Source organism: Daphnia pulex, chromosome 2 (genome assembly GCF_021134715.1).
Source record: "Daphnia pulex isolate KAP4 chromosome 2, ASM2113471v1".
Taxonomy (NCBI): domain Eukaryota; kingdom Metazoa; phylum Arthropoda; class Branchiopoda; order Diplostraca; family Daphniidae; genus Daphnia; species Daphnia pulex.
The window spans coordinates 1,033,687-1,048,202 of record NC_060018.1 but is presented as its reverse complement, the minus strand read 5'-3'; the positions used below and the strand labels follow the sequence as shown (position 1 = coordinate 1,048,202).

The 14,516-nt window shown below is 38.0% G+C and overlaps 1 long non-coding RNA gene across 1 annotated transcript in view; it reads left to right on the top strand.

Annotated features, from left to right (window-relative positions):
• Nucleotides 1-7,212: 7,212 nt before the first annotated feature.
• LOC124188901 overlaps nucleotides 7,213-14,516 on the top strand; it is a 30,149-nt gene continuing 22,845 nt past the window's right edge. Inside the window, exon 1 of the long non-coding RNA XR_006872518.1 lies at nucleotides 7,213-8,604. This is a non-coding gene — a long non-coding RNA (uncharacterized LOC124188901). The remainder of the gene's footprint in view (nucleotides 8,605-14,516) is intronic.

The window sequence follows — 14,516 nt, the reverse complement described above, 5'->3', positions numbered from 1 at the left end:
GTTGGCGTCCGTCAGCGCATATTTCTTTTTTCTTTTTTTTATGAATTGACAATGTAAATGCAGGACATGGTTGTATACGTGTGTCTACATAGCACAGCGTACATAGTATATAGATGAGGGAGGGGGAGTATATAAATAAGAAGCCCAACTAAATTCTTGTTACATGTGCCTCACGTTTCTATACTGCTGTGCTGCTGGCGGGATAGAGCTAGCAGCAGCACCTTTTCCTTCTGCACGAACCTGACGAGCATCACTTTGGGGGCTTTGTTCGGCAGGCGCAGACTTTGACGCTGATTGGCTGAGCCGGTCTCTTTATGTATTGCATTGCTGTATACTGTCGCGCTTCCTTTAACTTGAAACGAAATATTATAACCACCGCTGCTGCTGTCACTCTCTGTCTATGCATCATGCTGCGCGCCTGCAAAATATTTGATTTTTCAATTTGCGTATAGACGCTTGATGATGACGCGGGTCCATCGAGGTCTTTCGGCGTTACAAATAATTAACACTGAAGCGTGTATATGCTATATAAATAACTCAAAAGGAATGTGACTTCAATTAATAGTTTCTCCTTTGCGCGATTTAATAACTCAAAGGGATCGCAAGTTTACGGGAGATGCTGCAAAAGCTGGGGGTGCTATATACGAGGCTATATATTATATGCTGAATTAGTCAGGTAGTAGGCTACAGACAGTTCGCGTATAGAGTTTATTATTCATCGCTTCAACTGGGTTAAATATTTCGAATTTGCTTTGCCCTTAATTGAACCTTGGCAGCACCTACTCCTGTACAATGGCATCGCTCCAATCCAGCATAATTATAAATAATACACAGGCAGCAGCAGCAGGTATAATGCGGATAAGTATATATCGCATTCAGCAGCGCTGCTGCTGAATCGCGATTCAAGTGCTGCTGTATTAGAGTGGTACATATATAATATAGTAGCCTATAGTAGGATAGATCCTATAAGTATATGTAGGCTGTATACACGCAAAACTTCCGTTCATCAATTCCACCTCTGATTTCGACATCCCTTGACTTAGGTCTATATAGAACTACGAACTAAAGTTTCAGCGAGTTTCAGTCATCATGGTGTTAAGGATATTAGCCTATAGTAATATTACAGTAACGCTCCAATAACAGGAAGCTCATCGATCATGTGGATGAGTTGATTAAAATATTAAGTTCTTTAGGTTAATATCAAGTTTAGGTGTTATCAATTTAGTTGAATATCAAGTGCAGCACTTATTGTATAGAAATCAATCAAAAGATCTCAATCTTTATTTGCTTCGATCAAAAGAGAAGATGAGAGAGAAGAATATTATAACTAGCCTCTTCTTATATTTGTGTATACGTACGACTGATGCTGTTGGGAAATCGCCCGCCGCGAATAAAATGTTGTCCGCATTCGCGTGCTGCTGTAGCAATCGACCAAATGCATGCAGGTCCTGTTGACCCATATATGGCTAATATATTTTCGACTATTGCCCGAGCTAAAAATAAAAACTATCGACAATTCTAATCTAAAGGAAACACACACATATTACTCATTCCGGACGTATAATTTATATTGACAATGTCCTCCGTGACTTTTTGTGTTTCACGATTGCGAATTTCCTCTCTCTCTCTCTCTCTCCCTCCCGAGTGCTTTTCGCATTCACGTTATTCACGTTATTCACGTACGGCAACAACAACAATAAAGCGAAATTCAAATGAATGGCGCGCGACAGTGTGGCGGCGCGGTCGTTTCACCGGTCGGCGTCTTGTAGGACCGATTTTATTTTTAGACGCCGAGTACCTAAAAATACACCGCGGCTATTGTTGTTGCTCGAGTCATTAGGACGAAAATATACCCGCCGCAAACCCCCTTTTGTTTGGAAGGGGGTGATCCACCTCCTCCCGCTTCTATTTTATTCTTATCTCATCTCCTTTTTTTTTTTTATTCTTCCCCCGGTTGTGTTTTCGCTGTTGCGCAAGCCAAAGAGAACGAAAAGAAAAGAAGGAAACCGCGTGATCGAATGCACAATGATTGCCATCGGCGGCCAACCGAAAGCTGCAAACATGCTGCAGCAAAGCAGCTAGCAAGAGGACATTCACGCATGGCCATCGTCGACCGACACTTTGATTGATGGGGGAAGCACTTTATAACAGTCAGCGGTCAGTCCCACTCGGCTGGACTCTATGTATATGCTCATGGGCAACAACATACTGCTGTGCTTATTATACAGATTGACATCAACTGGGTGCTGATGGAATGCCTCTTGCTGCTCGCATATTTCAAGATATCCATTTCCCACGATGCAAGGAGGAAACGTCCATATTATATTTGTCACGTTATAGTAGGCCTTCAAGAGGCTGATTGAATTCGATGGTGTTGTGTTATAGTCGGCATCCTATAGCCTACTCTGAAGACAAATGTCGGGTCTATCTGTAAGTTAATAATGTTGTGAATACAAGGCGGAATGTTCGACATGCCTGCGATAAATTTATATTCAAAAAAAGCTCATCAAGGCCAGCGGGTACGCATAGAGAGAGAGAGACAATGTCCTTTGAGTAGAACCTGTGCTGTCGTTATGCTGATGGCCACGCACGTTTGTTTTTGCTTTTTCTTATAGAGATATTTTTAATGGGCAAATAAAAGACACGCGGGTTGATGCCGCGTGTGGCCGCCGAGAAATTGGCGACAATAAACTAAACAGAAGAATATAACACGACACAAAAGGGAAGAAAAAAGCGAATGGCGAACGTGTTGTGAATATAAATCACGCGCAGGAGCGCAGCAGCAATTACGTATGCACGGCAAATGCGATTATGGAGAGAATAAGCGGCCAGCACTATAATAATAGGCGACCATAACAGTTGATGCTATAAATACACTTTACCGATAGGGCCACAATGCTGATGGGATATCCTATTGCAGAAATTGTGTGTGTGTGTGTGGATAAATTTAAAACGAGGTGTGCACACCTGTGTGAATGGGTGATGGAATCCAGCATCGGTTGCCTTCATCCCTTTTTGCTGCTTAAGTGTTATTTGCTGGCGGATTTATTTATAGATGTTACATTGCCTGCAGCACCGGTATATTACTATGTATGTAAATATATCCGGGCGGTAACTCGCTTCGATGGCCATTTCTACCTGCTGCTGTGGTTATTCAACTATCTTTCCGTTCTCCTGTTGCGCTATTTTCGGGAAACATTTCGCAACTGCTGGTTTTTGGCTGTGTATAAATATAGGAAAACAGAAAATAAAGGAAAAGAATCGCATACATTTTCTCTGCTGCTGTTGCAGAAAGGAGAAATATGTATACATGTAATGACAATCATCATGAGACGAAAATAGAAATGGGAAAAAACAAGTGCTGCTGACTGCCGGACAACAGCACAAATACCGCTGTTTATTTTGTTTTTTCTTTATATAATTTACACGGTTTGAGAGATATAATACATTGTACGTATGTGTGTATAATAATGCTGTTGGATATTAAGTCAGGCCACTGCATATATTTTTAAAGCTCATAGCTTTTTCTTTCTGATTTCTTTTTGCTATAAATTGCTTTTTGTGCATAGCTGAGGTGAAATTGATGGCCCTATTAAAGACACCGAAAATAAACACAACATCTCAGCTAAAGAGCATTTCGTCACTCGTTGTTGCTATTTTTGTTTTGATGGCAATGTCTTATCGTTATATATTCGCAAGTCTTAAGTGCACATAACTTTTAAAAATTAATTTTCTATAGGTTCAAATTGCATAGGAACATAGGACTAATACATATAATATCAAAGCAATGAAATCGTGCTGTGTGAAATGTATAAGAAACAAAACCATATTTAGTCATGCACCTGGTTTGTATAGGCACATTTGCAAGGACCTGGCATGACAGCATCATCGCTTTCTTTTGTTTCTAACGTATTTATATGTATCAATAAATTTATTCGAAATAAATAACTACAGCATATAGGCTACATATAATATTAATGCAATGGAATCGTCTGCCAAATGTATTTTTAAAAAACCATATTTTGCAGTCTCTTGGTTTGCTGTAGAAGGCACATTTGCAAGGACCTGGCATGTCAGCATCATCATCGCCTGTCTTTTGTTTCTAAGCAACGTCTATTGACGTATGTATAGCTTATGTAATGAAAAAAAGAATCCAAAAATTGTGTTCTCTGAGATATCGCCGTTATTGTGCAGCACTGCAGAGGAAATTGGCGACCTGCAATCACAAAAATCAGGTACCTATATACCGATAATCAACCACAAAATGTCTAGAGAGCCGTATTTATAATATGGCGTCCACAGCAGCACATTTTCTTTTGATTCGATTCTTGGTTGTTTTTCTTTGAAATGGCACATTGGATCTCCGATTGCCTACGCGGCCTTCAATATTACAGCGAACGAAAAAGATCAGACGTCAATAGAGAACCGATTCTTTATTCAGCAGCCATGCTTCTCGACCAGCATCAGCAAATACCCATGTTCACAACGTAGGATAATAATCTGCTTCAAAACTCTCCCCATAGTTTTTATTTATACGTATGTTTTCTTTCTTTTTCTTATAAACGAGAGCCTATACATTTACTTTTATCGTGCGTCGCTGGGTTTATTTAGGAAACCGCACCATGTAATTTCGTGTGTGTATATACTAAACCCCAGCAACTGTTATTCGCCAACAGCAAAAGGTCTCTGATGTGCGTTTTACTCAGTCTAGACAGCATCAGTCGATGCTTCTGTCAATCATGCAAGAGAAATATAAAAAAAAGAATCAAAAGTCTATTGAATTCTATAATGCAAAGTACACGTTTCATCAATTGATGGCAATGGGGTCGAAGCATCATATCCGACTCTATCTGTGTGTTTATTCTCTGATGTGTACATACAAAAAAGGGATCTTGTTTGTTTGTTTCCTAGTCTCCTGCCTTACAAGGTATAATAAGGTAAAATAATTTCAGATTGGTTGGGAATCAGCCCCAGTCAATTTGCGCGTTGCTGCAGTGCATATATAGTGATGGCTCCTATAGCGCCGCCGCTGCTATAGCTGCTAACGTATAATATGTATTTATAGATTATTTATAGCTGCTGCATGTATATGCGTTCGGTTGCTGTCGGGAATAGGCAGCGGTGCCTTCGCTCTTTTCCTATTGGACGATGGGAAATATCGAGTTCGCCCTTACGACATTCCCTGCGCAGCGCAGTTCTCCTCCCCCACGTATACGTCCACAGCAAACAGTAGCCCATTACATCCACTTGTTGGTTTATTACCTTATTTAGGTATATCAAATCACGTTAGAAGTATATCTGCATAAAGTTTGCGGCTATAATCAAAGGGGATTTTCCTAAAAATAGCCCTTTTAATTCAACCATCAGATTCGTATATAGTTAAATCGGTGTGACATTCTATTTCGAAATGATGAGGACTTATATAACTGTTTTCCGATTTCAATGTGGACGCCCAGCAGCAAATATTCCAACACACACTATTTATAGTTATATTAGACCACAGCATGCCATCAACGTTTAATTAATGTGTGCTGGTCGTATTGAAGGCATCGTAAAATATGCTGGTATGGCATCAGTGGGATGGGTTTGAACTCGACAGATTTCTCGTTGACGCTCGCAATAATCATTTCTGTGACAGCACTGTCGTGATTGATTATCATCAAATTCTTTTACTAAGAATTTATCCGAGAGTCTAAATGGTTCTGCTATGCCACCATCAACGGATGTGAATACTATACGTGCCTGGAAGAATATCAGCAGTTGAATTTAAATTTTGGATTATAAACTGACGTCTAGCCAAAGCAGATAGCAGCAGCCGACTTGCTGTAATAGATACAAAAAAATAATAATAATAATCATTTTAATTTTGCAGCAAAGTGATTAAAAACTGCTATACTATATGCATATCATCATGTAAAAATTGTGGGCGAGATGTGGTTCACAGGGTCACTGAATGCTGTGATGTGGTGGTTCCATTTTGTATACAAGAATCGAGTCCATAATGCTGTATATAAATATAGACTAAATTCATGAACACACATCCGAAAATTCCATGAAACAGAAGATAGTTCGTTCCATAACCAATGCGTATCAAAAGGGTATAGACGCTCATTATTTGGCCGACGAGAGTTTCTGTTTGCAATCATAAAACGACTTGGACAGTTAAACATCTTATCAGAACTCGATCGCACATTAATATAGGAACTTGTTTATTGCTTGTATCCATCAAACGTTGTTTCGATTGGCAATTGCAATAATTTTCTGCATTGAAACATTAAGAAAAAACCTTTCTATTACTTTTGATAATACTTAAATCTGATTGGTTCTCCCTGCTTTCAAATATGGCCGCCCGTTCCCGGAGAATTCTCCTTTCAATATGCCCCATATTTGATGGATTTGTTGCTCTACTTCTCTTGAATTATATTTAGATTAAGGCTTTTTCAAAAGACCTTTTTATTACAATAACCTGTATGTTAGTAGCTATGCAAAAACATTTTGCTAAACTGTCATAAGTCGTCCCGAGCAGATTCGGTTGTATTAGACAGGTATATTATACAGGACTGGCGGGCTATCCAGACAACAGAATAACTCCGTTAAACGATCTTTTAATTGTAAATGATTAAGGAATAAGGGTATATAGCCTATACAGAAAATCCTTCTGGACATCGCCATTAAGAATAGCCCAGTATAAACTTTAAGTTCTTATTTTTTCAGCATTTGAGTTTGTTTTTGTGCCTCTTATATACTTGATTGCTAAGATGGCAATAAGGTCGTAAGATGTCTAATCTAGACATCAAGATAATAGATGAAAGCAGTAAGATCTGGAACTTGACTGCTGGTTTATTATTGTCTATTTCAGCCATCTTATCATGCGTTGGTTAAAAAAAGGGAATATTTGTTGAGCTCTGCGTTGATGCACTGGTTTTCCTACATATTATAAACTTTAGATCTATTTATCTTATCGCCAGTAACGACCTAACGACCCAATAGCAGCACAACTTGTTGTGATCGCTCCATGAGACTTTGTACCGGTCGAATTTTGACAAGTTTTAGATTAAGTAAATACAAGGTCCAATATATTTTATAGCTTGCATGCTGCAGACTGACACTTATACATATACGTGTGTAAAATAGGTAGGCTATCGACATAGACCCAAAAGGCTAGTGAAATGGAATAAGAATTAAATGTACTGTAGACTGACACTAGCTGGTATTACATGCGGTGATGTGGGCAAGTCAACAAATTATTGGTCTTTTTAAATAAGCCACTTGAAGGCAATTTATTTCAGCTTGGTTTTGATCATCACAAACCTGATGTCTAGGCTATTTTACCCAATTTATAGGCTATATGTAGTTTAAAGTTCCAACCAATTTTTATTGACAGTCAGCAATCTGAAAGGACAACAAAAGAAAAATATCATCACGGAAAATAAACGACTTGACAACACCTTACTTTCATCGAAATAAAACAGAAATGACCATCACAAATATTCAATAAACTGTTGCCTTTCGTAAATACCATAAGATTACAGTTCTAGAAAATTTTAGAAATTAAGTTTATATCTATAAATTTTTGAAAAATTTCATCTCTATACTTAATTCCAAAATGCGTGGCATCAGAGTCAGTTGTTCAACACTTACGGAGTCTCTGGCTGTATATTATTTGCTCGTAATATAAAGATTTAACTCGATTTTACATAACTACAATAAAGATTCATCATAATATATATATAGTAGGCTAGTATATTCAGACATCATCAGACTAGACTGAGGCGGACTGCTGAGGTAAGATATTGATCCAGTTAATTTTCCCCTTCACTCCTTCAGGCCTTTTCTATAAGACATTCCTGTTCTAGTCTAGTCTACCCTATAAGGCACATCTGAGAAAACAGTGACATGTGCTGTGCCCTGCACAAATCAAAGAGCCTATATTGCAACACCTGCTGCTATATTAAATTTAAATAAAAGACCAGTTGTTGGTTTTCGACCAATCCGAACAACTGTCTACATCGTCTAAATGCCACAGGTTTTGTATCTTTTCTCAGAAGAAAGTCTGCAGTTATTTCATAGGCTAAAGCCTTTATTTTGAACACTTGACTTGAATTAAAGATGGTCTCTATATATATGTTGTCAAACTTTCCCAATAGGGTTGTGTTTAATGCCACGTCAAACAATCTCAATATAATGTATTGAGATGTATTAATGACCTATAGGGATTCATTTTTGTTGCCAAGTTCGTGTACAGCAACTGCCAAGGTTTTCTGTTGATGTTGAAGGGCATTCATTAGAGAGGGAGGTCAACGAAAAATTCGTAGAAAATAGCCTTATTATTATTCTAGCTAAGACTTCCTTCTAAGAAGAAAACGTCGCCATTTCGTAGGCCTGTATATGCAAAGTGTAATCGACATTCTCTGAATCGCGATCATATACATCAGTCGGATATATTTGATGCCCTGGTGGGAACTTGCTGCTGTGTGATCGGCTCTCCCTGCTGCGCAACATCACGTACTACCTACATCATCACGCCGCGGTCAGCAGCAGCAGCAGATCGTTCATTGGATTCGTCAGCAGCCAGTGCCGGACCGCCCCAGCACCGCAGTCACGGTAAATCAAAACAAACTATTTGTGTAAACCTTTATACAGCAGTATAGGCCTAGCTATTATAAGAGTGTACGACAGGTGAAAACGGTGTGTATAGCTATGCAGGGGAGTATACTATAATATAATATATAAAAGTTGTCAATTTCGTAACAGACGTCAGGTTCCGTTAACACGCCCATATGTATACTGCGTTAGGTTTTCATAATCATTATTTATTAGATGACCGTCTCCTGCGATGTTTAATATATAAAACAACTATAAGGCCAGGGAAGTCTTATAACACTATAATGCATTTTCGTGTCAGATTGATATCTTTTTTGCATAGCAGTCAGCCAGCATCAGCAGCAGATGTAATCTTGGCCATTTGTGTTATTGGCTGTCATAAATTTTGAAAAGGGATGCTGCCAGGATGCTGCTGTGTTGTGTTGTCTCCGGTTGTCTCTGCCTGATAATATAGCCAAAATAACTTTGGAAATGTGACTCTTTTTTCGCTGCTGCTGAAGTTTCCCAAGATATATAACGTTACAGGGTCGTTATAGGCAGCTGTCAATCTGGTGCTCTACGAAATCAACGTCTATGTCGTTCAACGTTCATTTCCAGATGTTTTAAACGCTCTATAGCTACCGAATTATTTCCATTCAAGGTGTATGTGCTTTGATCCCAGTTTCCCAGAAAATAATGCGTGGGAAATGTGTCGATGCTTTCGATTAACAGACGATTATATTTTTACAAATGGGCTAACCCTTCGTGCATATAGCTGTGAGAAGTTCATGTCAAGCAACAGGTGTAGAATTCCATAAGCGCACCAGCATCTGATTCACTCTATTTGTTCGTCGGTATATATATAGGCTATATTACAGCAGCAGCATTGCTTTATTGTTTAACTCTATATAGATTATATAGAATCCTTATCTACTCGTTTGAATATGACTTTATTCGTTCATGGTTTCTAATATAAATTCATCGTCGCGGTCGATGATGTAGAATTTTATATTATTTTCTACGATAAAAAAACATTCCCAGTGTATCCAATATAGGCTTCGGAAAATCTCTTTTTGAGTTATTTAGGCCTTTAATCAGAAGCAAGGCCCTTTTCTTTTAGATGTTAAAGCATTGGTACCTAATATCAGCATTGAACGCTTCTTTTTAAATCAAAGAAAGATGATGAAAGTTCCAATAAGCAAATCGTTATGTTAATAATGTCAACGCCGCGTATACATTGTTTGTATACAACTGGGCACATAAGATCAAAGACTTCACAGTAAGCTAAAACGTATCTATCACTTCATATCAAACCAGCATCACCGCTGTGCATCCATTGTTGACAAGGATGTAATTGGCATGCGTTGCAGCACCGAGCGTGAGTTATTATTGTTCATAGCTCCCATCATGTGAAACAGTAACAGCAGCAGCACTTCTATATTGACGACAAAACAATCATCAGTTGTAAGTTATTGTGTGTATTACTCGTCTCAACATCAGTCATTTACAATTAAAACAGAAAGTGTTTTCTTTGCTTAGGCCAATTTATTATTTTTTTTTTCAATTTGTATTAAATATTATCACATTTTTCACATTTCCTTGTGGACTTCATGTCCTCCCCTCCATCTCTTATTTTTTGGTCCTCTTGTAAGGGTTGGAAGCCTTTTCTCCATACGTTTGTGCGCTTTTGCGTAGTACGTCCTTTCCTTTATGGGATTTTATATTTTGGTTGAGAAGCAGCAGGAATAATCATTCGTTAAAATCAATAATAATTTTTAGGATTAATCGCAGAATTTCTTGTATCGAAAGCTTAAAAGAAAAAGAAATGATTCCATGCTCTAAACAGCTCTATACAAAAAAAAATCATGCAGCAAGTCAAGCCAAGAAATTTCTTGGATTTAATCCAACGAAGTACTGATGAATTACTCTTAATGAAAAGTCTCAATACAAAAATCAAGGGATTTATTTTGCGGTACATGTATAATTTAAGTTATTGCCCAACCAGCCCTTTCAGAATCTACTCGTTTATATGAATCGTTTCCCAGTCGACTGCTTGATAAACGTTTGTTACAGAGAAGATTTTCTAAAGGCTATATGTATATCGCTTTATTACAATAATTGATGCGACATTGCTGCTGGTGCTGAGGAATAATATTCTTCTAACTGTGATTGACTTTCGTTCAAAAAGAAAAGCCTGTATATGGTGACGCCCTCTTAAGTCGATAGAAAAGGATACCCGGTGCTGTAGAAAGCCAAGCATTCGTCACCGACGACGACGTTGTGAAGAAACCCATGTACACTTTTTTTGCCCAGCAGAAATCCTTTGCCTAAAGCTCCGTAAAAGATAAGAAATAAATTGTTGGCAATTATTTGTATATAGAGAATAATCCTTGTTCGCCATCATACATACATTACCAGCAAAGGTGGTATACAGTACGTGTAGATTATTTTTATTTGCGGTATATAACACATTCGATTTTATGTTCTAAACCCAACGATCCATGCGCCTCGTTCAGTTGTTAGCTATAGTATAGAGATTTTATTAGTGAGACCACATTCGCAATCGATAGTTATGGTCCTGGGAACGTGTATAAATATAGTGATGATATATTACGTTATCAGGAAGCTTTTTTTGTACTACTACTGTATGCAGGTGAACTCAAATAAAAGAGAGAAAAGCAGGACGTACGTACTCCCTCTATACAAGTTTTCATTTGACTCTATTGATAATTAGCGATAATTAGAAGAAATATTTAAGACTAGCGACTTTTCGAGACTTTTGATTGGTCGTACCGTTCCAAAATGGCCGCTCCTCCCCATAGATACACTATGCATGTGCCCTACAACACACACCAATGCTCTTTCCCTGTATATATGGTGCACTGTCAATGAAAAGTGCGAGGGCGCCGTATTGGGAAAAAAGGAACTTGTGCATTTGCTGAGCGTTCACGAATAGGAATCGCCCCATTTTCTTTCCTCATTAATCTGACATTTTTCAAATTGTTTTTTTCCTAAGTCTTTTAAATTTTACCCATTCCTGTTGATAAATATGCCTTTAAAGAATAAAGCGACTATAGCTGTATACGGTGGTCTGGTCGCATTAAGAAAAACGCCCACCATAATAGTTGTTATTTATTACCACCTGGAAGTAATACGTCCTAATTACGACCATCTTTTTTCTGTCAAATTTCAAAGAAGAGCTCTATCGTATCGTAGACGACATCTTTCCATTAGCTGCATCTTGTATAGCTGTATTCGTTTTCACCGGTTTTCATCGAACCCTAAGAATTGAACTGTATAGGGGCCTAGTGGCTTGATGATGTTTTAAATGTCGGGAAACAATCCTCTACCCGAGGCTATATGCCATCAAGAAATTCTAAGACCTTCAAAATGCGAACGAAATTATATTATACTGCTGTTGGATACGAACTGGTTATCTGGCCTAAAGGCATTGGATTCCCATCAACTAAAACAAGACGTTATTCCGTGTAGTTTATATACAGCGTGAACATCAGCTATTATAATACGGTTTGGCAGAAGAAACGTTATTTATAGGCCCGTTGGTGATGGTACAATAAAATTCGGTAGGCCAATATAAAATGATGTCAACGAATCCAAAACTGCCATCTCACTTGCCGGCCTTGCCCCCCATAATGGGCAAGGCAAATAACAGCAGTGCCCGTGAACGAACGCGACCGTGTACATGTACAGTTTGTTTCCTCACGACAGCAGCAGCACTGACCTTTCCCTTTCTAATAATGCTTATTATTCGTCCCTGTTTATACGTATATGTTGGCGGTCTAGGGACCTTTGATTTATTGGCGTCTGCTATATATGATTCACACATTTTTTATGAATATTCTTCATGTGGTGGCTGTGTTAAACAGCAGCACTTCCCAAATAGTTCTATATACATTTGATTTATATATTACTTTATAGGGCTTCGTACCCTACTTACGTGTATAGAGTTCTGATGTAATTAACATAATTGAATTTGTTTTATCTGCGCTGTTCACCGCGCGGTAGGTGAATATTTAGCATTATAGCCTACCGCCTAAGTGATGAATTCATAACACAGCACTAAAGATGTCGCATTGCATTTTTCATCGAGAGATATGAGAGAACAGTTTGTGTGTGCACGGCTGAAAATGTGAATGGAAAAACCTAAAATTTCTGTGCGCATATATACATATTATAATTGTTTTCTCCGTATAGTAGTATTATACGTCTGGGTTGGGCTGTATATAAAAAGCAGAGCAAAAGAACCTTTATATCCCCGAATGCTCTTTGCATCAGGCTGATCCTCCTCCTCCCCCAGCTGCTGTCATATTATATAGTGTGAATAAATAATGATCGCCAATAATTCATCAGCCGACCTTTTCAGTCTTAGGCTTTTCTCTTATACTTTATATGTGGCCAGTATGTGGCCTATACTTCGAATTATAAGTTTCCTATATAATACCGTATATATATAGCCATATAGGCTAGATAACATAAAGGGTTATTAACTTATTATATGTTTATAGGACGTGTTACAAAAATGGTGTTGTACTGTGTTATAATTATAGGGCTATACTATAGTCTAAATAGCTTGTGAATTATTATAATATAGCACCGTGTGCAAGCTGCTGAATGTATCAGCTTTAAGTTGCGATTGTTGCATCAGCCACCAATAGCATGAATTGTCTGTTTGAAACTATATATCAGCAGTTGCCATGGACGCTTTGTGTATGTATTATAATACATCCTGCTGTATTTTGATTCAACAATGGCGACGTTATATAGACATGCAGGCTATAGCGTGTAAATTCTATCTGTCGGCGTTTGCGTTTCGAATATCGGCGTTTTATTGGTCTTTGGCTTATTCGTCTGCTTGGCGTGAAACGGGCTCCAGCAACGACGAAGATTGAAATTTGAGAAGCGAATATGTATCCTTTGGGTCGTCGGTTTTTCCACACGACGATCTGATCTCTGATTCGTTTTATTTCTTTACGTTAATAACATTTCCCCCCAAAAAAGTCTCATCAACTGATGGCATCCTGTGTGCTATATACGTCTAGGAAATTAGCATGATGGGATTGGGATCCAAATCCATGTATAATTCAAACCCCTCAAATTTGACAAAGCAGTGTAAGCCTGGATGCTGTAGAACAATTCAGAGTTCTTTACTGATTATATAAATACCTATAATACTTTAAGTCACTTTCAACGTCTTCCCCTGTACCGTTTTCTATATATTCTCCATATCAAGATAACAGCAGCAGCAGTTTGTTATGTACACACACGATCAATGACCTCGGCTTTTGCATTATTACTTGTTTTGCCAGAAAACGCCAGTGTTGTCGGCACACAGACGAGTCCCAGCATATATAACAGCATCCTTGGATGCCTGTTGATCTTTTATCTGAAACATGGTACCTTATATAAGCCCTGCTGTTGCCTTGAGCCCTTGAAGTTCGATCGCAACATAATATTCAGTGGGTGGATTGCTAGCCTATAAACTTGCCTATAAAGCTTTACTAACGAAGACTGAATGAGCCCTTTCAAAGTTTGCTGCCATGAATCCTATAGAAAGTTCGTAATAAATGGTAAAAAGAGTTTATTAGAGCATTTTATTTTTTTTTTTTTCGTTTTTTATCGAAAAATTCAATGGGGGTCGATAAAAATTCGACTTATTCTCGTCAACAGCAAGGTATTCACAACAGTTGAAACAAATTCAAATGTAGGCTATATAAATGTTATTCAGTTATTATACTTAAATTTATTTAAAAATATATATCGGAATTAGTGTAGCCTAATAATTGAAGAAAACTTTTATCTTAGAGTAGAATAGAGTATTATAGTAGAGTATGCAGATGAACCATAATATATAACGAGGAAAACTTTCTTTTTAGTTGTGGAACAGGGGTGGACGAGACTGGTTTATGTTACAA